General features: G+C 38.2%; 1 long non-coding RNA gene across 1 annotated transcript; it reads right to left on the bottom strand.

Moving 5' to 3' along the window:
* Positions 1-9,862: 9,862 nt before the first annotated feature.
* LOC141623918 (uncharacterized) lies at positions 9,863-14,886 on the bottom strand. The gene is made up of 2 exons (XR_012533730.1): positions 14,608-14,886; positions 9,863-10,239 (listed from the first exon to the last, which is right to left on the bottom strand). It is a non-coding gene; the product is annotated as an uncharacterized LOC141623918 (long non-coding RNA).
* Positions 14,887-26,861: the final 11,975 nt, after the last annotated feature.

Here is a 26,861-nt window from a genome sequence, read left to right as displayed (position 1 = left end):
TCTTTCAAATGAGTTTGATCAACACCGAAAGATCGTGGAATCGCTCTACGCTTAACTCCACCTAGAACACCTCAATTAAATGGTGTGTCCGAACGGAGAAATCGAACCTTACTTGATATGGTTCGATCCATGATGAGTCACACCGTAGTGCCTGATTCATTATGGGGTTATGCTCTTTCGTCAGCTGCTCTTATACTTAACCGAAGTTCGTCTAAAGCTGTCGACAAGACTCCATATGAAATGTGGAAGGGAACGGTACCCAACTTGTCCTTTATTCGGGTTTGGGGCTGCGAGGCTTATGTCAAGTGGAGACACGAGGATAAGCTCGACCCGCGATCGGTCAAGACATACTTTATAGGTTATCCAAAAGGAACATTTGGTCATTACTTCTATTCGCCTACCGAACATCGAGTGTTTGTTGCGGCTAGTGCGACGTTCTTAGAGAAAGAATTTCTCGAGAACAAGTCGAGTAATAGAACCTTCGAGCTGTCGGAGATTCCAGAACCAGCAACCGAGGAACAGATGGAGGAAGCTGTACCTCCAACTGATGATACGGTTAATATTCCTGAGGAACCTAGGAGGTCGGGTAGAGACTCTCATCCTCCGGACAGATACATTGGTATGGTCGAGGAGAATGATGTTTTACTTCTAGAAAGTAATGAACCCGCAACCTATAAAGGTGCTATGGCCTGTTCCGACTCAAAGCTATGGCTCGAAGCCATGCAATCCGAGATAGACTCCATGTATGAGAATAACATATAGGATCTAGTTGATTTACCTAATAAGGTAAAACCTCTACAATGCAAATGGCTTTACAAAATAAAGCGTTCTGTAGACGCGCAACCAGATATCTATAAGGCACGACTTGTGGCAAAAGGTTTCACTCAAGTGCAAGGATTGCATTATGATGAGATTTTTGCACCTGTAGTCATGCTACATTCCATTCGGATAATCTTAGCGATTGCCGCATTTCATGATTATGAGATTTGGCAAATGGATGTGAAAACCGCCTTCTTAAACGGTTATTTGGAGGAAGAGTTGTACATGGTGCAACCCGAAGGTTTCATAGATCCTAAACATCCTAAGAAAGTATGCAAGCTTAAGCGTTCCATTTATGGACTTAAGCAAGCTTCTCGGAGTTGGAATCATCGTTTCGACCAAGTGATAAAAGAGTATGGTTTCACTCGATCGGTCGAAGAACCATGCTTATATATCAAGTCGAGTGGGAGCAAGATTGTATTCTTGATATTGTATGTCGATGACATACTCTTGATTGGGAATGACATTCCTCTCCTTTCTTCGGTTAAAGAATGGTTGAAGAACCATTTCCAGATGAAAGATCTGGGTGAGGCACAGCGTATTTTGGGAATCCGTATCTACCGAGATAGATCACGACGGACGTTATCACTTAGTCATGAGTCTTATCTAGATAAGGTTCTTGAGAGGTTCAGCATGACCAACTCCAAGAAGGGGAACCTTCCTATGACGACGGGATGCGCTTGAGCAAGTCTCAATCACCCACGACGCCTGAAGGTATTGAGCGCATGAGTCGTGTTCCTTATGCTTCCGCAAGGGATCGATCATGTATGCCATGATATGCACACGTCCGGACGTGGCATATGCATTAAGTATGACGAGTCGGTACCAAAAGACTCCGGTGAAACACACTCGGATAGCAGTCAAAAATATCCTCAAGTACCTACGGAGGACTAAGGATTGGGTATTGACTTATGGAGGCGATACTAGCTATGCGAACCTTCTGTGCAGATGCTAGCTTCCAAACGGATCGAGATGATTCAAAATCTCGGTCCGGGTTCGTCTTCACTCTTAATGGTGCTGCGTTCAGTGGAAGAGTTCCAAACAGAGTGTTGTAGCAGATTCTACTATCGAATCCGAGTACTATGCCGCTCGAGACAAAGAAAGGAAGCGATATAGATGCGTCAATTCTTACAAGGGCTTTCGGTAGTTCCTAGTTCGAATGACCCGATCACCATCTATTGTGACAATAGAGGTGCCATCTTCCAGGCTAAGGAGCCAAAGTCTAGCAACAAATCTAGATATGTACTTGAAGGCTCACCGATCCGTGATTACGTGGAGCAAGAAGAGATAGTGATTGACAAGATTGCGACGGATGATAACATCGCAGATCCTCTCACCAAACCGTTGAATTATGATAAGCATGTAGGGCATGTTAATTCCATGGGAATTAAACATGTTCCTAAGTTGTAGTACTTGATTATGGATTTGATACATTATCTTTTTCATATATTATTTACAACTTCATCGTATTATATATAATATTTTGTTTTTCATGTGGATTGTACGACAACATTGAACGCCACAAAGTGAACTCAATTACATTATATTTGTTTTGGTCCGTAATCGCCAATGTGAGCTGATAACTTCGGCTATTATATTGTGCAGTCGATTGATGGTGGGTTCAACGAGCCATAAGTTAAACGGTTGACTAATCGATCACAGATACGAGATTATGACGATACCTCGTAGGACAATTTTTATTTGTGACAACGTAATGGAGTCCTAAATGTTTTATAACATTCGGTGCCAGGTCGTGGATAGGACATCTATTGTGTACCTAGAGTCGATTCTTTTGACTATCAACCTGTCTCTTGAGATTAAGGCGCCTTTGGGTGACTTTGGTTTCTTTCTCAGCCTACCGTGAATCGGGCTAAGTAGATTTTTTCTGGGTCATTTCATACTGTGCTTACATCTGCAAGATTTGAGTTGAGGAAAATATCCATCCCTTATCAGGTATAGTTATTTCTCAGGGCCACTCGAGGAGTTGTAACTGAAATGCATGGCCATGCTCGAATGTTGATTCGTTTATCAGTTAAGTTACTCTCTAGTCGGGAAAACCACTCTTGATACTGATCGCTTGTAAAATACGACCTTTGTGAATTCGGATTTGCAAATTGTTTTACATTGAGTCGGAGAAATTTTAAAGGATATGAGAATCGGTTATCGCACATACACTTGTGAGGACAAGTGGGAGTTTGTTTGAGCTGGTGTCCTCCACAAATTAGTGTGATAACATTTGTAAATCTCTTACAGGTTCACAAGGGTATACTTCGTATATTTAATCAGTTGATTAACGTTTACCTAATAACGGTTGGCTTGCTAGAAAGTTTGACGTTATTATCATACAGATGGCGGTGATCAACTGGTCCCTAAAGGTCACACCTATAGGACGTATTTGAGAAATGTGGTTATAGAAATATAATTACATTGATGCCCAAAATGACTAAAAAGTTAGTCAATGTGTTGATGAGATAATTATTTAATGAAAATTAAATAATATTAAGTTGAGACGAATTAACTGTCAATTCGTAAATTAAATATAATAACTTATATTTAATTAAATATATATAAGGTTAGTTTGGACGAATTAATCTGTTAATTCGTAGTTAAATATAATCAGTTGTATTTAATATCAACAAGTTGAATGTGTCATAGTGGTAATAGTGAGGGTACACAAGCCAAGCGGTCATGGGTTCGATCCTCACTAGATGACAATTTAACACACTTTATATATTTTTGGAAAGACCAAAAATAAGGAAATTTAATTCCTTATTTCGGTTCACATTGGTCGAAAATTAGGAGATATATATCTTTCCTAATTAACTTGGTATTTCGGTCTGTATAAAAAGAAAGGTAGAGAATTATTTCTACCCTAATGTTTTTTCTGACCTAGCCTCTCTTTCTCTCATCACAAGAACACAAAGACAATAAAATTTTACAGAAAATTTTAGATTGATTTCTAGCATAATCAAAGGGCATATCTCAGATCGTCTTGGGTGCAACTAATAGGCGAATACCTACTTTGGTATTGTTCTTAGGCCATATTTGCTAGGACCGGAGGTTAATTCTAAATCTTTTTACTTATGTTTATGTATTTTATTTTATGACCTTAGATCATCTTTATTAAATCGTTATAATCCTTCATGTTAAAGGGAAGTATACAGATTATTTCCCACACACACAACCTAACACACAACCAAACCGACCTCAAAACTACCCAAAAACACATGCGACCATCTTACCCCCCTTAAAAGACAAAGGTTACGTCCCTGTAACCACACATACCTGCTCAAAAATATGTGGATAGCGCTCCCTCATAGCCTTTTCCGGCTCCCATGTAGCCTCTTCCACGTTGTGATTAGACCATAGCACCTTAAGCAAAACGGTTTCACCGTTCCTTGTCTTGCACACCTTTTGATCCAATATCTCTTATGGCACCTCTGCATAAGTTAGAGCTTCGTCTAGCTCAATATTCTCCATCTCAAGTACATAAGATGGAACACTCACATACTTCCATAGTTGTGACATGTGGAAAACATTATGCACCCGATCAAGAGATTCTGGTAAAGCTAGCCGATAAGTTACCTCACTTATGCGATCCAAAATATCATATGGACCGATGAATTCTGACTCAACTTCCCTCTCTTGCCAAATCTCATGACGTCGCGCATAGGTGATACTTTCAAAAGGACCTTATCACCCACCTCACACTCGATATCCTTGTGATGCAAGTCTGCATAACTCTTTTGCCGATCTTGAGCTGCTTTCATCTTTTGTCGAATCAAATTTACCTGTTCAACCATATCTTGCACCATTTGTGGTCCTAAAACCATAGCTTCAGCGCTATCATCCCAACACATCGGACTCATACACTTCCTCCTGTACAACGCCTCAAATGGCGCCATCCTAATACTCGTGTAATAGCTGTTGTTATATGAAAACTCAATCTCAATCAATGCCGAGGAGATTCATAAGTAAACTGTTGAGGAATGACTCTGGGGAGCCTAGATTATTTACTCCAAGAGGCATTACCTTAATGTATGCTTTGAATCTATCTATGCAAAAAGCAAGAACTGAAAGTAGAAGGAAGCTGGGGTTCCAAGTCACTAGCTCTGAAAATGGGTAGCTTGGGATTCTAGAATGTGCGTGGTATGAATAACCTAAACAAACAACAAGATATTAGATGGTTTATACATTAGAATAATTTAGGTTTATTTGGTTTACTAGAAACAAAAATAAAGGGGAGTAAGTGGCATACTGTTAGGACTAATATTTGTAGTGATTGGTCTCTTTGCACAAATAATAGTCACCATCCTGGAGGGCGTGTGTGGTTATTATAGGATCCTACTCTCTATCAGGTGGATGTCCTTAATATTACTGAGCAGTGTATACACTCTAAAGTGTATGATAAAATGAAGAAGGATTATTTCTGGTTCACTTTAGTGTATGGTTTTAATAAGTTATAGGAAAGGGAAAGTCTCTGGGAGAGCATCAAGTTATATGGTCTGACTGTTGATGGCCCTTTGGTTAGTCTGTGGGGACTTTAATAGTATAAATGCTGTGGATGAAAGAATTGGAGGTGCTGATGTCACTTGGGCTGAGATTGCACCAATGAGAGATATGATGAATGTGTGTAATTTGCATGAGCTTAAGGTGACTGGGTCTTTCTACACCTGGAATAACAAGCATAAAAATGATACTAAAGTTTATAGTAGATTGGATAGGGTAATTGTTAATGATGAATGGCTCATTTCCTATCCTGCTTCAGTGGCTCAATTTCTCCCAGAAGGTGTTTTTGACCATTGCCCGTGTGTTATTACTCTGAATGAGACTCGTGTGAGGAAGAAGCCTACATTTAAATATTTTAACATGTGGTCCATGGCTGCTAATTTTTCTGATGTGGTGAAAACTGGGTGGAACATTGATGTGCAGGGTACACCCATGTATAGAATTGTTAAGAAATTCAAGGGGTTGAAGCGTCAGTTAAAGCAATTGGATAAGGAGCAGTTCAGTGACATTGAGAACCTCACTCATGTTACTGAGCTCTCCCTAAAGTTTTTCCAGGATCAGCTAACTAGGGATCCTATGAATGCTGACCTCTGTAAAGCTGAAAGAGAGTGTGCCTGGGAACTGGTTAACTTAACTAAGGCCAGGAACTCTTTTCTGGCTCAAAGAGCAAAAGAGAATTGGGTGAAAAATGGGGATGAAAATACTGCATTTTTCCATGCTAGTATTAAGAGAAGAAGGGCTCAAAATAGGGTGTATCAAATCAAGGATAATGAGGGGAATTTGTGTACAACACCTCAAGGAATTAAAAAAGCATTTGAGGAGTATTATATTGGCTTGTTAGGTTCTTCAAGGGAGGTGACTCCTGTTCATAAGGGAGTAATTAGGTATGGGAAGTGTCTTACCTCTGAGCATAAGGAGATACTTACCAGATATATCACTGTTGATGAGATTAGGACAGCAATGTTTTCTATTCATGGTACTAAAGCCCCTGGGCCTAATGGCTATAGTAGCCAGTTTTTTAAAGATTCATGGGTTATAGTAGGTAAAGAGATCTGTGATGCAGTCAGGAATATGATAAGTTCTGGGAAAGTGTTGAAGGAAGCTAATAATACCATCCTCACGTTGGTTCCAAAAGTTGATGTCCCTGAAAGTGTTACTCGGTTCAGGCCAATAGCCTGTTGTAACACAGTCTACAAATGTATGGCTAAAGTTCTATGCTTAAGGCTCAGTAGCATCTTACCTGATATCATTCACCCTTCTCAGAGTGCATTCTTTGCTGGAAGGGATATTGTGGAAAATACTTTAATATGTCAGGATCTTATTAAGATGTACAATAGGAAAACTTGTTCCCCTAGAATCCTGATGAAGATAGATCTCCAAAAAGCGTATAATTCAATTGAATGGAATTTCTTGCAAGAAATGCTACTTCATCTTTAATTCCCTTCTAGTAGCATCAATCTCATCATGCAATGTGTGTCTTCCCCTTCTTACTCTCTGTCTCTGAATGGAGAAGTGTTTGGATTTTTCAAAGGGAGAAGAGGGTTAAGGCAAGGGGACCCATTATCCCCTTTATTGTTTACTATTTGTTTGGATTACCTGAGCAGGCTACTTGGAGTGTTGCATCGTTTTCATGGTTTTAAGTTCCACCCTTTATGTGCTGAACTCAGTTTGAACCATCTGTGTTTTGCAGATGATCTGTTGTTGTTTAACAGGGGGGCTTAACCTCTATTTCTCTCATGCTGAGAGCTTTTGGCACATTCTCCCTTGCTTCTGGACTTCAAATGAATAATGGAAAATCTAACTTCTACTGCAATGGGGGAGGTGATAATATTGTGTAGGCTATAGAGACAGCTATAGGTATGAGGAGAGCTAGCATCCCTTTCAAATACTTGGGGGTAAAAATTATGCCTAAAAGATTGGGAGTCCTTGATTGTCAATGCTTAGTAGATAAGGTCACTGAGAGGATACAGAGGTTAGGGGCCAGGAAACTCTCTTATGCAGGGAGAGTAGTCCTTATATCCTCTGTTCTCAGCTCATTACATAGTTATTGGGCCAGGATCTTCATGCTTCCTAAAATGGTCCTGAAGAAGATAGAATCAGTTTGCAGGGCTTTCCTCTGGTATGGAAATGAGAATAAGGAACGTCCTTATTTGGTAGCTTGGAGTCAGATATGTCAGCCAAAGAGGAAAGGAGGACTTGGATTCAAAAACCTGCATCAGTGGAATATTGCTCTCATTGCAAAGTATTTGTGGTGGGTGGAAAAGAAAGTAGACCACTTATGGGTTCGATGGGTGCATGCTATTTATATAAAAGATAGAGTATGGAAGGACTATGAGCCTTCTATGTGCTCTAGTTGGGCCTAGAAACGTGTATGTGAGGTTAAAAATAGATTCAAGCATTTAATTTTCAATGAGAACTGGAGGGGGCCTAATCAAGAGTATTCTGTTCAGCTGGGTTACTCTTGGTTGGCAGAGGAAGTTGCTGATGTTACCTGGTACCCTTGGACTCAAAATAGGATAATGCTCCCCAAGCGTGCGTTTTTTATATGGCTGGTTGCTCAGAATAGATTGTTAACCCAAGATAGACTGATGAAAATGAATATTGCTCAAGGAAATTGTTGTTTTCTATGTGCTGCAGCTGAGGAATCCATTGATCATCTTTTTTTTCTCTGTCCTTTCAGTCAGCATTGCAAGAATCAGATGGCAGCATGGTTAGACTGCCTTATCCCTAACCAGTCCGTGATTTCTTGGTGGATAGGATACAGAGACCGGTCCCTGTTAAGGAAGCACATAATTGTAGCTTGTATGGCTCATGTCATGTATAGCATCTGGTATGCTAGGAATAGGTGTAATTGATCCTATATTACCTTTACCTGATGTTGTTATAAAGTAGGTGAAGAAACTTTTCATTTTGCAACTTAAATCTAGCTGTGTAGGATCCAGTAATAGGAGAGTCCAGTCGTGGATAACAAAGTTGGAACGAGACGTGTATTGAGCTAGAGAGAGTATCTCTGGCTGTAATTGTTTGTTGGACATTAATATATCACTTATTCACTTACATTTCCCCAAAAAAACAACAATAAAACACTTTGATTTAGGTACGAAACTACATCTATTAATTTAATTATCTTGGTTTTACATTATATCTTGTTGATTGACTTATTTCTTATATTAGTGTTGAATTCTTGAAAACAAAAAAAAAAACTATCTGCTACTGTGAAATCGAGTTAGAATTTTTGATTTGGGTTTGGTGTGTGCATAATTTCATTATGTTCTAAAATTAAAGAAATCTGCAATACTCTATGGTGGAGTAGGTATAAGCCAATTCATGGACTATACAACCAGTTGTATATGTTGTACGGTGTAGAATCTGAGTTTTGTGATAAAGTATCTGAGCTTTATGTTAAAGAATATGAGTTTTATTAGAAAGTATTGAGTTCATTCATTTACACATTAAAGCCATGAACTTTGAATTAGCTCAGAAAGAATACATATAAGCTCGGATTATTATACCTTGGTTGTACAATGCTTATGATACAACTGGTTGTATAATCCTATTTGTGGGTATAAGCTTTTATTTTCCAAATCTATAAGCATATAGATGTTGAAATTTTGTCATTATAACACATAATTGTGAATGTTGTAACATATATTTACCAATATTGCAACAAAGATGTTATTCTAACTCATATTCACCAATGTTGTAATACATACAAGTTGTTATTGTAACACTAATTTACGGATATTATAAAACATACTAGCTATTATTAATATTATAACTCAAATTAGTTGTTATAGTAACATATATATGTTGGTGGTAATCTGATTTGTGTAGTTAGTTACTATTTATTACTACCTCAATTTAGAACGATGTATAATTTTGCACAAAGGTATAAGTGTAAATCTCATGTCATTCGGATACATAATATTGACCGATTGAATTTTACAGAGCTATTGAAGGGAAGACATGAAGGACATACGAATGTCTCGGGTGTTTCATTTGCAATAATGAGCGGGTTTAGCTTCTGGCCATGATATTTGTTAGATCATATATTTCTTTGTTTCTTAAACGCAGAGTAATGGTAGTTTTTGTAAGAAATATTCGTTGTTATTGTAACACAACTTTAAAGTTAATCTAACATACATTAGCTATTATTGTAACACATGCTGGTATTAGTTGTAAGTTGTAACACATGTTATTGAAAGTTGTAACATATGTTTGTAGTAATTGTAACACGATCATTTTTGTTTCCGAGATACTATATGAATACCGTCATTGTAACACCTAGCTGTATATAATCGTGACATATATGAGTTCTTATTATAACACACATTGACAATTGCTATAATATACAACAATAGTTAGTTATTGTAACATTTTTGTTGTTGCAACACTTATTAATGGTTCTTATGACACATGTTTGTTGATAATGTAACACATTCATATTTCAGACTCAGTTAGTGTAAAGCTCACTCCCGACAATCAAACAAAGTATAGCAGCGAAGTGATCAACACACTACCGTCCCTCCTAACATGAGAACACAAATATGTAGCGGCATTGCATTCAAAATGGCACGGTTAATTGATTCGAAACAACAACCACAAGTACAACTTATTTCAGCACTAATATGACAACAATACACGTTGCCTTTCAGTCAAGAGCATTCACACATCTTCGCCATGAGGACTTCCAATTTCCATATCATCCTCCACAAATCACTTGTATCAGCATCTATAGTTGCATTATTAGAAGAATTAGTCCATTGATCTCCAACCATTAACAAGACTTCACAAAGTACGCACCATTCTTTGACGGTCGCCAGTACATCTAATCCCTTGGAAGCCTCATACTCAGTGGCATAGATGACGCTAATAGCACATCTTCATCCTCCAAATTCCGTGTAGGGGCCTCTATTGAAAAAGCAATAGTTTTGGCAATAAGAGAAAAAAAAAACATACTCTATATACAATTAGTGCTACTATCATTCATCAGAATCATAAACTAATTAACAAAGAAAAACTACATGGTATCACTGAAAATAAGAACATAAATATATTGACTACCAAGACCAAGCACTAGCCACAAATCCACAACAAAATATAAACACAAATAATGACTTTATTCTTATTTACTTTGAAGAAAAATACTTTTGTCAGGCGGTTTTACACAATGTTACACTAATAAGAAAACATTATTACAAAATTAGAAAAATAGTGTTGCAACAATATAATAAGAGGGTTAAAGCATAAAAATAACACAACTACACCCTTAAAATAACATAAACCGAATGATACTTCCTTAAACACATACAACATCATTGTTTGAATGAGCAAGCCATGAACATGACTAATACATCAAATCAAATGGAAGAATCATTAATACACCCTCCTCCCAATTATTTACTTACCTATGATTAAAATACACCTCAGAAAGAATAAAAAAGACAAACAAATGATTGAGACAAAGGGAGTAACTAATAACACCTACGTGTCTACACTTCTACCACACAAAACTACACATATATGCGTAGATCAACTTAAATTAAAGGTGATAAGAGTAAAAGTTCAATCCCAATTTTACATCAATCACCAAAATAAAGTCAACTCCACACTAGCAACCAACTAAGCCTTATTTGTGTAGCAGATATCATTTGAATTCAATCAAATTTAAGCACAAAATCATGTTGGCATTAAGTCCAAGTAGTGGGTTTGGTGTAGTAGGTTTGGTGTAGTGGGTTGGTGTAGTGGGTTTGGTGTAGTGGGTTGGTGTAGTATACCACTATGTAGTGGGTTGGTGACCACTATGTAGTGGGTATGGAGTACTATAAATACCAAGCTTCCAAAGGCATTACATATCAATCCTACATCCACAACAATTCCACAAAAACAAAGAGAGCTTGCATCGAAATTGTAAGTGTCTCTTTGGTATTATACTTCACTGGATTTTGGTGGAGTATAAGGCAGGCCTTACGGTATTGGTAAGGTACTCACACAAATAAACAAGGGGTTGTGATTCGGGTAACGGTTCAACCGGGTTTGAGTGTGTGAGGCAAGATAACGGTCTTCTCTTACAATAATTTAGAGGGTTACTCTTCTGGGGTATAATTGGTGGTGATTTCCAATTATATTGGAGGGTCTAGAGGGTACTAGTTTGTATTCCTAAATTATTGCCGGGTCCAAATTCGGTGTGTAATTTGGTACCGGTTACGTTATCTTGGCACTATCTTTATAGTGGCACTATTTTATAGTGGATTCAGTCTTTTCGGCTGGTGGGTTTTACCTCCGTCTTGGAGGGTTTTGCCCTGGGTATTGACCCTAAATCTCGTCTCAACTTATTATTAGCTTGCGGTTTATTTTTACTTTTACATTATATATCGATCGGTGCTTCCGTTGCGCGTGGGAGATTGGAGCTTATTTCCCAACAAGTGGTATCAGAGCCACTTCGGCTCGGTCCGAGTGGTCTGGTGGTTTGATCGGTAGGGATGTCAAATATGGGGTCTCAGTTTGGAGTGCCAAAATTTGATGGTAAAAGTAGTTTCACCCTCTCGGAGGGAGGATGAAGGATCTCCTGGTACATCTTGGCTTGGCTAGAGCCTTGAAAGGAGATGAAGGCAAGCCGGAAAAGTTGAGTGATGCCGACTGGGAGGAGGTGTGTACTAAGTGTGCTAGTACCATCAGGTTGTGCATCTCGGATTCCGTCATCAACTGTGTTCTTGACGATGACTCTCCATCGACGATATGGGAAAAATTGGAAAAGCTTTACATGGCGAAAAGCTTGACCAATAAGTTGTTGCTAAAGCGACGGTTATATCGGTTGCGGATGGACGAGGCGGAAAATCTCATTGGACATGTCAATTTGTTCAATGGATTGTTAGATGAGTTGAAGAAGATCGATGTTAAGGTTGAGGAGGAGGATAAAGCGTTGTTACTCCTCAACTCTCTCCCGGATACATACGAGACGTATGTGGATACGATTCTGTGCGGAAAGGATACCATTACCATGGAGGAAGCACAGGCGGCATTGTTGTCCTTTGATGCGAGGAAGAAGGACAAGGATGGAATGCGAAGCGACATCTCAGTGATGGTTGCTCGGGATGGGAGAGGACGATCGTCTAACAGGGATTATGGATCGAAGCATGGCGGTCTCGATCCGGGAACACTTCTCGGAATGATGGAGTAAAGTGTTACAAGTGTGGTGAAATTGGGCACATTAGGCGGAATCGTCCTAGGAAAGATGTGCTTGGGATAACAATGGCGACGCCAACTTGGTCAGGGTGAAGGAAGTAGTGATTGTTTCCTTACCGAAGAGTGTGACTTACTTGCGGTCACGGATAAGTGCGATGTATCTTCCAAGGAAGATTGGGTGTTAGATTCTCGTTTGTGTCAATCACGTTTGTACCCGAAAAGAGAGTTTTGATGAGCTCCAAGAAGGCATGCCCGGAAGTTGAAGTTGGCCATAATTCAACAAAGGTGGATGTCCTTGGTGTTGGGGTGGTAAAAATCAAAACATCTAGTGGGGCGGTGCATACTTTGGAGAAGGTAGCTTATGTTCCAGAGTTGCGGCGGAATCTAATCTCACTTAGTCGGTTGGACTCCCAGGTTATGAGTCTAAAACTCGTGGGGAGTGGTGAAGGTGACTAAGGGTAGTATGGTCCTCATGAAGGGGGAGTTGCATCGTGGTTTGTACCGTCTGGCGGTGAAGACCTCAAAAGGTGACTGGGAACGGAAAAGACGTCGACGTGTTACATTCGCGGTAGAGGTGGCGAAGGTAAATTGTTTCCAGGTTGCGAGACGGGGCAAGGGTAAAATTCCTGCTTGGTGAAAATGTGGAGGGTGGAGGTCCTCTCCGAGTCATTTGACGCGTGACTCGAAGTGCGGTGCACCTGCACGGTGCATTGACCGTGGTTGTGAGTTAGGGTGAGGACCGGACACTAACTCGGGTGTGCAGCTGGTACTTGAAATCGGTCAGGTAATTCCTCGGTGTCTCCGGTGTCTCCCTTGGACTGAAGGGGGAGAATTGTTGGCATTAAGTCCAAGTAGTGGGTTTGGTGTAGTAGGTTTGGTGTAGTGGGTTGGTGTAGTGGGTTTGGTGTAGTGGGTTGGTGTAGTATACCACTATGTAGTGGGTTGGTGACCACTATGTAGTGGGTATGGAGTACTATAAATACCAAGCTTCCAAAGGCATTACATATCAATCCTACATCCACAACAATTCCACAAAAACAAAGAGAGCTTGCATCGAAATTGTAAGTGTCTCTTTGGTATTATACTTCACTGGATTTTGGTGGAGTATAAGGCAGGCCTTACGGTATTGGTAAGGTACTCACACAAATAAACAAGGGGTTGTGATTCGGGTAACGGTTCAACCAACCGTTTGAGTGTGTGAGGCGATATATGGGTCTTCTCTTACAATAATTTAGAGGGTTACTCTAGGGGTATAATTGGTGGTGATTTCCAATTATATTGGAGGGTCTAGAGGGTACTAGTTTGTATTCCTAAATTATTGTCGGGTCCAAATTCGGTGTGTAATTTGGTACCTACAGGTTACGTTATCTTGGCACTATCTTTATAGTGGCACTATTTTATAGTGGATTCATTTTCTACTTGGTGGGTTTTACCTCCGTCTTGGAGGGTTTTGCCCTGGGTATTGACCCTAAATCTCGTCTCAACTTATTATTAGCTTGCGGTTTATTTTTACTTTTACATTATATATCGATCGGTGCTTCCGTTGCGCGTGGGAGATTGGAGCTTATTTCCCAACAAATCAGATTACAAACTTACACATCAAAATCAATGTTACAATAATACAAACAATGTGTTACATTAATCAGAAACTTGTGTTATACAAACAACATATATAAATTAATTCAATTATGCACATATTTGAAATTGTGTTACAATAACCACAAATGCGAGTTATATTGCAAAAATAATGAGATTCAAGTATGTTATTATTATCATAACAACACAACAACACAAAAATCTTTATGAGATTGTATAGGATAATCAAGTTAAACCTAGAATTACATAAAAACCGTCAGGATAATCAAATTGAACTCAAACACCACAAAACTCGTTAAGCTACCCCATTTTTTGCGAGATTATATAATAATATCAATAGAATAGCACGAGATTACCGGATTCAGCTGACATCTAATAGATTACGATGATCGTGGTTTCAATCGTTTCAATTTTGCACAAAGTTGTGAATGGATGATGCAGCATAAACAATAAATTGAATTTGGAGAAGAATAATCTAAAAAAGAGTTAGTGACAAACCTTATCAACAACAAATTGGTCGATTCTGTATCAAATAATTGTCGAGATTTGCATAGATGTTGAAATCGACGATCAAAGTGTTCGATTGTTTTGATTTGAGAGATGTAAGTTAGGTTTTGCTAAGAGAGAGAAAAGGCAGAAAGTGGGAGAGTTAAATAACGTGATTATGAATGGACACAACTGAATGAGAATAAAAAAAAGAGAGCTTTTATCTGTTATTAAAGAATTACAAATTTGCCCTTAGTGACGCGCATCAAATTTTGGCCGTCGATGGATTCAGATCTAACGGCTCAGATTGGGACGCAGGACTCATTTAAGTAGGGTGGACTCCCTTGATCCTATTTCTATATATATACTAGGTAGTATCCCGCGCTTCGCGCGACCTGTTTTAAAATTTTATTATTTTAATTGATGAAAAATAATATAATTTATATATGATCTTTAATATTTTTACTTAGAAATAAAAATAAATTAATTTTTCTCAAATTAATTTTTTTTTAGGTTTAACTTAAATGTTTTAAAATAAAATACATACAATTTAATTATTAAAACTAATAAATGATAATCAATTATGTATGATAAATATTTTATAAATAAATTTGTTACTTATCTAATATCACACTCCCTTCTAGCTAGTCGCTTATTTCTTTCCTCTTTCCTTTTCGAAGCTAGTCGGAATTTCTTCCCCCTTTCCATTTTTAGCAAGTTTTTTAGTTGTAAAATTACCATATTGTCCTTGTCTATTTTTTCATTTTACAAAAATTGCCATTTATGAGTGGACCTAATTAGACTTGAATAACGCAACGATGAACATTGAGTTCTCACATTATTATTTAATGATATATTATGTCCCAAATCAGTTAATATTTTTTCAAAATGATGTGAATATAATTTTATGTAAATTATATTTTTTTATGTATAACGTGTAATATTTATGTATCAAACATATAGCGTCCAAACTCAACTTATTCAATTCTTTTGATTGTGTGCTGCAAGTGCTATGTGTCAAATATATCTATAAGAAATTTACACTTTTTATTTTTTAAACAGCTATTAATTATATTATTTTTATACAATGATGTTTAATAAATTACTTGTAAATAAAATAGTTTGAACTTTCTCAATTTTTTTTTTTTTTGAGGTTTAACTTCAAAGTATTTAAAAGATAACATATAAAATATTTAACTAAAAGTAAATTTAGTTAGTCATAATCAATATTTTATACTTGACACATAAATATTTAATTGAAGATATTAAAGAAAAATGTAACTTGTTTTCTACTTGTTCATGTCGTTTATAATACTATATTACTTAATAATCATTACTTTTGTTTTGATTATTTAGATGTACTCGCTATCAACGTGTTACTGTGTACATACATACTCCTTATCACACTATTTAAACCTATCAAAATCTCACATGTATTCAATTTCTTGCAATATAATTTTTTTCATTCTCACACTCTAAAAACTTATCTCTTAGTAGTTTTCTTTAAGTTCTATTTTTAATAAATACAATGACTCTCCCAAATATATATTTCTTACCGGATTTAATGGTCTAAGTTTTATAATTTTCTCAAAATGTTTTTTTTTACGTAAATGTAAAATATCAAAATATTTCAATAAATATAATCAAAATTATACTCAATTGAAAGCACTTTTCGCAATGAACGTAATTATTTACATTTTAGAATTTTTATCAAAATAATTTTTTACTAAATTTAGAGTCAAATTACCGTAATTTTTTATGTAGTTTTATAATAAATTTATTAAACTATAATTAATATTTTGCTGAGATTTATATAACATTTATTATACTCATATTAAATGATTAGCTGTAATTAATGTTTATCATTAAGGTTGTATAGGACACGTGGCGCATCCACACCGTTTTAACCCATTTTATATATATATATATATATATATATATATATATATATATATATATATATATATATATATATATATATAGAGCAAAGTTCTTCTAAGTCCCTTTTTTTCTCGAGTCCATAAGTCCCTCCCACAACCCTTGGATCATGCATGGTGGAAGGTTGAGATTGAAAGCAAAAAACACACTTAACACTAATGAATTCACTTCTCTCTCTAGTTTTAATAATACATTCACTAATTCATTATCATACACAATTAACACCACCTTTTGTCTTATACTTCAAAGTTTGTGAAAATTTTGTTAACATTTTTCCTGTTTCGGTTTTTTTTCGTTTTTTTTTTTTTGAGACAAGTTTTCGACATTTTAGGATTTTACGAGTGTAATTTTAACGAAGAAAAGTGTAATTTTAAGGAATATTTTCGAGAATTTAGCGTTTTACAAGTTTAACTTCAATCTTTTCCGAGTGATTTTAACGAATAATATTTTGAATTTTTGTACTTTTATCACAAGTTATTGTAATTTAGCATTTTACGAGTGTTTTTTTAATGACAAAAAGTGTTATTTTAGTCCAGATAAGTGTAATTTCAGTTCAATGAGATTGTTATTTTTAGTCAAGGAGAATGTAATTTTAGTCCGAAAAGTGTAATTTTAGTCCGGAAAAGTGTAATTCTAGTCCGGAAAAGTATAATTTCGAATCCATGAGAATGTAATTTTAGTCCATTGAGAGTGTAACATTAGTCCAATGAGAATATGAGAATATGACCAAGTCCATTGAGAGTGTAACATTAGTCCAATAGAGGTAAGTGTAATTCTAACAGAAAAAAGTGTAATTCTAACAACAAAAAGTGTAATTTTATCCGAAAAAAGTGTTATTCTAGCAAAAAAAAAGTGTAATTTTAAAGTAAAAAAGTGTAATTTTAATGAAGAAAAGTGTAATTTTAACAGAAAAAAGTGTAATTCTAACAACAAAAAGTGTAATTTTAGCCGAAAAAGTGTTATTCTAGCAAAAGAAAGTATAATTTTAACAGAAAAAATGTAATTTTAATGAAGAAAAGTGTAATTTTAACAAAAAAAAAGTGTTATTCTAGCAAAAAAAAAGTATAATTTTAACAGAAAAAAGTGTAATTTTAATAAAGAAAAGTGTAATTCTAATTGAAAAAAGTGTAAGTGTAATTTTAACAGAAAAAAGTGTAATTTTAATGAAGAAAAGTGTAATTCTAACAGAAAAAAGTGTAATTTTAATGAAGAAAAGTGTAATTCTAACAGAAAAAAGTGTAATTATAACAGCAAAAAGTGTAATTTTAGCCGAAAAAAGTGTTATTCTAGCAAAAAAAAGTATAATTTTTACAGAAAAAAGTGTAATTTTAATGAAGAAAAGTGTAATTCTAACAACAAAAAGTGTAATTTTAGCAGAAAAAGTATAATTTTAACAGAAAAAAGTGTAATTTTAACAAAAACTTAAAAAAACGAAAAAATTAGATCTAAAACTTTATCGACATTAACACCAAATCTGATTTTTGTTTAATATGAAAAAAAAGGAAAAAAAGAATAAAAAACGTGTAACTTAACAAAGGAAAAACAAAAAGCGTGTAACATCTACAAACAAAAACAAACAAGTATGACACAAAGGAAAACAAACACATCTGACACAAAGGAAAACTACAAAGGAAAACAAACAAATCAAAAGAGTGCAAAAACAAAAAGACAGACAAAGCCATCAGAAAAGTCACGAGGACAAAATGATGTAACTAATGTCAAGATCTCGTTTTTTTGTTTGTTTGTTTGGTGCGGGATTTGATGTGGTTGTGTGGTGGTGGAGTTGTTGGCGGCAGAGGAGGGTGGCCGTCGTTCGGTGTACTGGTAGTGGGTGTGGGTGGCGGTCATGGTGTACCGTGGTGGTAGGGTGGCCGTGAGAACTGGTGGCCGTCTGATCTGGAATGAGAAGAAGGGGAGGGAGGTGGTGGGGCTGGTGGATGTCGGGTGGGGGAGATGATATGTGTTGGTCGGAGAGAGAAAAGGAGTCGGGTGGTGGCCGTTGTCTTTGGTGTGAGGAGAAGGAGGCGTGTGTGGTGCGTGGGATCTGGTGTTGTGGTGGTGGTGCGGTGGTCGACAAGGCGCATTGGTGTGGTGGTGGTGGGTGGGCGTAGGTGGTGCGTGGGGTGGTGGTGGTGGGGTGGACGCGGCACAGTGGCAGCGGGGTGGGAGAAAAAGGGGGGGAATTTTGGGATTTTTTGGTTTTTGAATTTGTTTGGTTTTTTAGAGAGGAGAGATTTTTGAGAGATAAAAAATGGGTGAAATTATGAGATATGAGAGAGAAGTGGTGTTTTGGAAAAGTATATATATTAAATTAGTAGTTAATTAGGAAGAGTTAGTGATTAATTAGTATAGGTAGTGAGAGAGTGGGTTTAATGAGCTTTAATCCCTCCTTTTTTGCTTTCAATCTCAACCCTCCATCTTCCTCATCCAATGGCTCTAAAGGGAACTTATGGACTCAAATGTAAGAGGTGGACTCAAATGATCTTTACACTATATATATATATATATATATATATATATATATATATAGAGGCAAGATCCGGTGAGTCCACCTATATTTTTGAGTCTCATGAGTCCACTTTATATATCACACGCTGTACACAAGAATATCACTTGTTAATTTTTAAACCAAACAATAAGCCTATCGTGAAAACACATTCTGGTGTTAGCCCACCGAGTTTGGATCATAATCAGGCTCGTTTTCCTGCCAGTCCTCCTCCCACTCTTGGTTTGTTGATCATTAGAGTATTTGACATTGGTGAAGACACTTGCAAAGATGGGAGATCAAAGGAGTTGCTATTATGCATAAGGAGGACAGATGCCATTGGGGGTGTTGAACACACTATATATGCTACTTAAATTAACTAAAGCCGCAACAAAGGTGGAATTAAATATAATCACAGTTGACCTTCCTGGTGAATGCATGTGAGATACCTTATAAAACAGTGCCAAATCCGCTCGGCTAAGTACTAGATCAAGGTACAACCAATAAACTGAAACCAGAGACATTTGACAGGGACAACATGTTGCAAACCATGAATATGATCAAACATTAGAGGGGCATAAAAACCCAATTCCTTCTGAATCCTTTTCCTTTATTTATTAAGGAATTATAGAGTTAACAACGGGTTGGTTTCACATATAACAAACTATAAGACGGTCTTGCATAAGTTGTGGACCACAAATATGAAATAACAGGGCGATCAAATTAGAGCTACTAACATACTATAATCATCAATCAGCAAAGAGTCAAAAGCCATTCAACTGACAAATCAAACTCACCTACACTAATAATGTTGTTTTTGCTCCCTAGACTCATTGCCATCGGAATTTTGGTTCGGTCACACTTGCCCAATACTCTCGCATGACCTTGGATATACATGTGTTGCATTCCAATGCCGACACGTTACCCCGCATAGATCCATCCCGTTGACCTGGTCAACGCGTGATGAGGTATCGTGAAAACACAACAAGTTATCAAACAATAAGTCCACTTTATATATCACATCTGGCTCTCAAATAGTGAGTATCGTGAAAACACAACAAATTTAAGCATAACTCAAATCAGCTTGCCCGGAAAAATAAAGGGTGAGGGAAGTGGGGTTGGGAATGGGACGGGTCTAACACCAGAATGTCACATGAGTCTAACAATAGCAAATTCAGTTAACAAGTTCATATTCCCTTCTACACAGACAAAAATCAGAAAGTAGTGATCTTCACCAAGAGTTTCCTAAGGAGTAAATTTTGTGAAATAATGTTAAAAATTTAGACTAAAAATCATTACCGTTTACTGGAAATGCTGCTTTTAGTCATATTATTAACATCTATAAGTATTTCACAAGCATTTGTGGAGAAGGAAGTGTTAAGTAGACTAACCAAGACCTGATTATGCATGTGTATTGTATTAAGAGTTGGATCATTCTTCAATTTCATTTACAGTATCCCCTCTCTGCTAACATATCCGCAAATCATACAAGAATGAGGGCAAGTGATCTCAAAACACGACGACTACTTTTGAGGCCATTTATCCATTCTTACCCAATAATATACAAAGTCCATTTCTATCTTTATTTTATGAATTTATACTTGTTAACAAATCATCTGGAGTCCTTGTTAACAAACTGGGTAAACGGGTGTTCAACAAACGGGTCGGTTCAATATCAGGTGGAGTTAGGTTCAGTGGTGTGATATTATATAGTATAACCCGTGATATTGTTTAGTACAACCAGTGATATTGTTTATTGTAAGGTGTGATATTATTTTGTATAACTTGTGATATTCTTTTATTGGACTCACAGACTAAGATACAATATCACATTATATACTAACAATATCACAGCTCAGACTAAAGAGAAAAAAAAAAAAAAAAAAAAAAAAAAACACTTTTTTTATCCATAAATTTTTTTATTCATAAAAAAAAATCGTGATATTTTTGTGTAGAGCGTGTGATACATAAGTGGACTCACAGGACTCAAAAAGATAGGGTGGACTCATGTGATCCTAATTCTATATATATATATATATATATATATATATATATATATATCTTATAGTTGGTTGAATTCTTCTAATAATGCAACTATATATATAAATTTGATTGAATTCAAATGATATCTGCTACACAAATAAGGCTTAGTTGGTTGCTAGTGTGGAGTTGACTTTATTTTGGTGATTGATGTAAAATTGGGATTGAACTTTTACTCTTATCACCTTTAATTTAAGTTGATCTACGCATATATGTGTAGTTTTGTGTGGTAGAGTGTAGACACGTAGGTGTTATTAGTTACTCCCTTTGTCTCAATTATTTGTTTGTCTTTTTTATTCTTTCTGAGGTGTATTTTAATCATAGGTAAGTAAATAATTGGGAGGAGGGTGTATTAATGATTCTTCCATTTGATTTGATGTATTAGTCATGTTCATGGCTTGCTCATTCAAACAATGATGTTGTATGTGTTTAAGGAAGTATCATTCGGTTTATGTTATTTTAAGGATGTAGTTGTGTTATTTTTATGCTTTAACCCTCTTATTATATTGTTGCAACACTATTTTTCTAATTTTGTAATAATGTTTTCTTATTAGTGTAACATTGTGTAAAACCGCCTGACAAAAGTATTTTTCTTCAAAGTAAATAAGAATAAAATCATTATTTGTGTTTATATTTTGTTGTGGATTTGTGGCTAGTGCTTGGTCTTGGTAGTCAATATATTTATGTTCTTATTTTCAGTGATACCATGTAGTTTTTCTTTGTTAATTAGTTTATGATTCTGATGAATGATAGTAGCACTAATTGTATATAGAGTATGTTTTTTTTTTCTCTTATTGCCAAAACTATTGCTTTTTCAATAGAGGCCCCTACACGGAATTTGGAGGATGAAGATGTGCTATTAGCGTCATCTATGCCACTGAGTATGAGGCTTCCAAGGGATTAGATGTACTGGCGACCGTCAAAGAATGGTGCGTACTTTGTGAAGTCTTGTTAATGGTTGGAGATCAATGGACTAACTCTCAGATTATAGATCTCAACTACCCCTCACGTGACATCCTTTGCCTCTCACATTACTCCTACCTACCACACTCAAATCTCACCAAACCTAATTAACCAAATTTCCCAATTCCCATCATCTCCCATCTTCATTTATCTGACCATCTGCCACCGTCGAATACATCCGGCAAGTCTCCGGCGACCACCGTCGATAAACGTTTCTTGCCATCACTCACCTCAATCCCTTCGTCACTTTCTTGTTTTCTCCTCGACTCGTCTCCAGGCTGTTGGCCGCACTACCACCACCACATAACGAGAGTCGTTCTCATCAATTATCCACTTATTTTGACTCGAAATTTTCCGACATGGTAATTATTGTGGCCATTTCTCAAAAATATGCTCTTTTTTTGTAGATCTATGTTTTAATGGTGCGAGATTAATCAAAAATGGAGTTTCAGGTGGTGGGTTGGTTTGATGTTTTGTCGGATCTGGGGTTAGTAGGCATGGTCGTGGAGATGAGAATGGAGGGTGACGACAGTGACCGGCTACTCGCCGGCGCCGTGGGGGTTGTCAGAGATGTTACAGACGTGTTCTGGGTTGCTGCCAAAATTGGCATCTTACTCGGCCAAAATTCCGACTTCAGAAGGCAGTCATTCCGAGTTCAGACAAAGGGAGTTCTTCTGCTTTGGTATGGATATATTACTCAAACTTGTTTTACCAGGTACAAAAAATTTTTTCGATGCATTTTTTGACCTGGAGCCACGTTATTGCATGGATTCTTGTCTTCTCGGCAAAGGGAACTCTTCCATTGATAAATGTGATCATCAACAACCTGGTTAAAGATAGATATCGATATGTTTTTGATGCATTGGTGTATTCGTGATCCGGTATCTAGATCGTGTGCTTAAACTTGAACAAATCATGAGTTAGCTTAAGACCTTGATTCACTTTTTTTGTTTTGAACTTTTGTGATTTTAAGTTGTAGATCTTCAAAAAGTGAAGAGGTATTTCAAAAATATTTGTACGTCGGAGTTTATGTCGGATAATTCCGACCCGGAATATATTCTTATTGGTCAAATATAATGTATTTGGTGTTAGAGGTGGTGGTCAAGCGGTTATGATAGTGGTGGTTGCGGCGGTGCACAGAAGTGGGATGGCTGGGCAGGTGTTGTTGAGGCGTTGTTGATGTAATGGTGGTGGAGGCAGGGGCGATGGTGGTGATTAGGACAGTGGTGGTGGTGACGGTGGTGGGGGCAGTGGTGATGGTGGCGGTAGGGGCTGTGATGACGGTGGTGGAAGTGGATACACAAAATACCACCCCAGATACGCATGGTATTGATACGGGATACGCATGTTATTAATATGGGATACATGTATCCCGTATTAATATACATATGTATCCCGTATTAATACCATGTGTATCCGTAGGTACTAGTTAGTGTATATGGAAATGCGTATCTGACTTTAATAACATGCGTATCTGGCTTTAATGATATGTGTATACGCAAAAAAAATATAAAATGTATCCACAAATAGCATGAAACGTATCCGAGAGTGTTAAAACTTGTAACAATTTCTTGTGTATCCACTAATAATATAAAATGTATCCGCAAATAGTATTGTTCCGGGTGTAATTCCAGAGCAAGTATAGTTACCACCCGTGGCTTGTTGAATGATGTCTTGAGTTGGATTCTCCTTTGGTCTTAATCGTTCCTCTCGGCCTCTCCTGCAACAATGAACGAACTGAGGGCTTGGCTTTGTGCCAAGCGTACTCACTCCGACGCTCAAGTCAGTAAACTTAAAGGATAAGTTGTTGCTTGGCTAAATGTATAATGTAGAGAGATAAGGAAGATATTACCAGATGAATAGTGTATTTAGGTTTAGTTGTGTATATGTTGGGGATCCTTTCCTCAATGAAGGTTGAGGAGTATTTATAGGCTTTCACCTTTTGTCACGTAGTGGCCAAGTGGCTAGCAGGTGGAAAGACTGATCTACCCCTCGGCCGAGGGACCTATGGCAGGCCGGCGGGCCCTGTTGACTCACCGCCGAGGGGTCTTGGATGTGAGTACGCGGGTATGTGCCCTACTGGCAAGTTGTCATCTTGAGACCCGGCCGACCGGCCGATGGGTCGACGGCTAGGCTATCTAAGTCGTTGACTTCTTCAGGATATCTTTGACCTTGCTCAATATGTTGACTTGGTCGGCGGTGCGTGCGAATATGCCCCATCAATTTGCCCCAGCGTAGTCTATGCCGTGGTATGGGCTCCGGCGTACGTTTGAGCGTATATTCTGCGTAAATAATTTGCGGAAATTTCTGCATCGGCTTCTTCAAGTCGGCCTCTTTTACCTCGGCCTGGTCTTTCTTAGGCCGTACCATATCCCCCTCCACATGGATGTGTAAAGGGCATCCGATGTGGAAAAGAAAGTGACGCCGGCCGAGACCCAGGAGTAAGTGTGCTTGGTTGTTTTTGATTGCCCCGTGCGCTTCTTAGCTTGGTTGATTATGTGGCCGGCGGAGAGCAGATGCTTGGGAATTTGTTGAGGAAGGTGAATAGGCAAGGAGATATGAATAGGCGTGTTGAAGACGCTTGGTCACTGTTGCATTGATTGACGTCTAACTGTTGCAACGATTGACATCCCGTGGTTGCATGTCCGACACGTGTCTGCACGCTGATTGGTTGACGCTTTATGGGCTGTTCTCTGATTGGTCCTTCTTCATGGGCTTTTCCCTATAAATAGGGCAGTTACTCCGTGAAATTGGTCACCAATTTCATTCTCCAAAATTTTTCCTCTAAACTTTCAAAGGTTTCTTTGTCTTCTAATTTTCTCAGTTGTCATTCCGGCGAGTGTTTTCTTTAAGGTAAACAAACAAACTTTCCCATTCCTTAATTTTGTAAGTCTTTATGGTAAACATGTCTTCTGCTGATGCCGGTCCTAGTAAGCCGGCGCCGGGGGGTTCCCCGTCGCGCCTTGATGAGGAGGAGAAGTTGGACGCCCTCCGGATAAGGCCTGGGGGTCCCAGGTCTCCTTCTCCTGAAGTCGATCCTCGAATTTTGGAGGAATGGGAGGATGACTCTGATGTCGATGATGACGCAGACGATTTTGGTGATGATGCTGAAGAGGCTCGTCCCAGAGAGGTGAGGCGGTACGTTATGGATCACGGTGACGTCTGCAAGGTGCGCGTTGACCGAACTTGGACCCATAAGTTGGCCAGTTGTTCTGGTGAGGAATTTTTCGAGGGCCATTTCTTTTTTGGCAGGGGGTACAAGATCGTTATCCCTGAGGAGGGTCAGGCCGTTTGTTGCCCTCCGCCGGGCCATACCGGCGTATACATGCGACACTTGGAGTTCGGGCTCCGGTTTCCGCTGAATGAGTACGTGATGGCCATCATTAAGGCTATGAACGTCGCCGTGGCCCAACTGCATCCGTTGGCCATGAGGACGATAGTCAGCTTTGTGTGGCTTTGTCTCTTCAAGGGGGAGGCTCCGACGGTGAATTTATTCCGCCGGCTTCATTATCTCCAGCCGTCAATCGCTGGCCGCGTCGGTTGGTACAGTGTAATACCCGCCCTTTTAGGGATCCCTTTGACCGGTGTTGACTGTCCTTGGGGGCGGGAGTAAACTTAGGGAAGTATGCCAAACCATCTTGGGGCGCGTTTTAAGAGTGGTACTCGATAGAGTAGAGGCTACTCGATCGAGTAGCTAGGGCACTCGATCGAGTAGGGGTTACTCGATCGAGTATGTTAAATACTCGATCGAGTGCCTGGTTTTCATTGGGGTTTTATATCGCGTTTTGTTAAATCCGCAAATCACTTTCGCCACTTTCCTCCTATCCTTCAGCCGCCTCTCTCCCTCCCCTTTCACCTCAAAACCTCCATGGATGTCTCTTGAAGATTCTTATGCCTTAGGAGGGCGTCCCTTGAGTCGGGTAGCAGTCTTTTGCCTTGTCTCTCCCTAATAGGTATGTCATAATCATCATCCGTGCCGTTGTTCCCATAGTTAGGGTTTTGCTTGTAGTAATAGATATTTGCATGGTGGTAATAGGCTTTGCTTGTCGCCTGATCTTTGTGTTTGTCGGCATGGATTGGTTGCGGATGCGTAAAGGTAGGTTCGCCTACTCGATTCTTTGTAGATCGTCTAGTGTGTCGGTTGTTGTGATAGTGTTGTGGTTGCTTGACATAGTAATTGTATTGTGTTGTGGTTGTGGTTGTGATCGTTGTGATGGTTCTCGAGATGCGTTCTCGGCTGAGTGGGGTCACTTGCGGGAGTGACTCCACGCCCTAGTTTCGCCCTTCGTGGAACCCGCCACGGAAGGGGATGTGCACATTAATGAGCAGGGTTATCGCTCGTATGATGAGCGGGGCTTAGGTGGGAACGGCTGCGGTCCCCCACTGGCGGGTGGTCCAAAGTGGACGATCGATGTGAGTTGATTGATTGGTTGTGATATCGTGGTTGGATTGGTATTGGTGTCTGCATTGTTGTTTGTAGTTGTCGTTGTCTTGTCTTATCTCAGTACTGACCTTGTGTGGTTGTTTGTTTGTTATGTGTCTGCCGTGATCCCTTATGGTGAGCAGTCGGTCTTAGCAGGTGTTGGTGTTGATGATAGCTGGAGTCCGGGCAGGGATGAGTCTTCACGACGTACGATGGTCATAGCGAGTAGTCCTTGAGTTGTACCCTGTATTGTATTTTGGTTTGAATCACTTGTAATATAACTTAATAGTTCTTTTATTGACGTTTGGTAACTGCTTTCCTCGGGCAACCGAGATGGTAACGCCCTTATATGCTAAGGAAGGCCTAGTTAAGGCTCCTCTGAATATGGGGGTGTTACATACAGTGTGCACACGAAGA

Source organism: Silene latifolia, chromosome X (assembly GCF_048544455.1).
Source record: "Silene latifolia isolate original U9 population chromosome X, ASM4854445v1, whole genome shotgun sequence".
Lineage (NCBI taxonomy): Eukaryota > Viridiplantae > Streptophyta > Magnoliopsida > Caryophyllales > Caryophyllaceae > Silene > Silene latifolia.
This window is presented reverse-complemented; position numbering and strand designations above follow the sequence as displayed.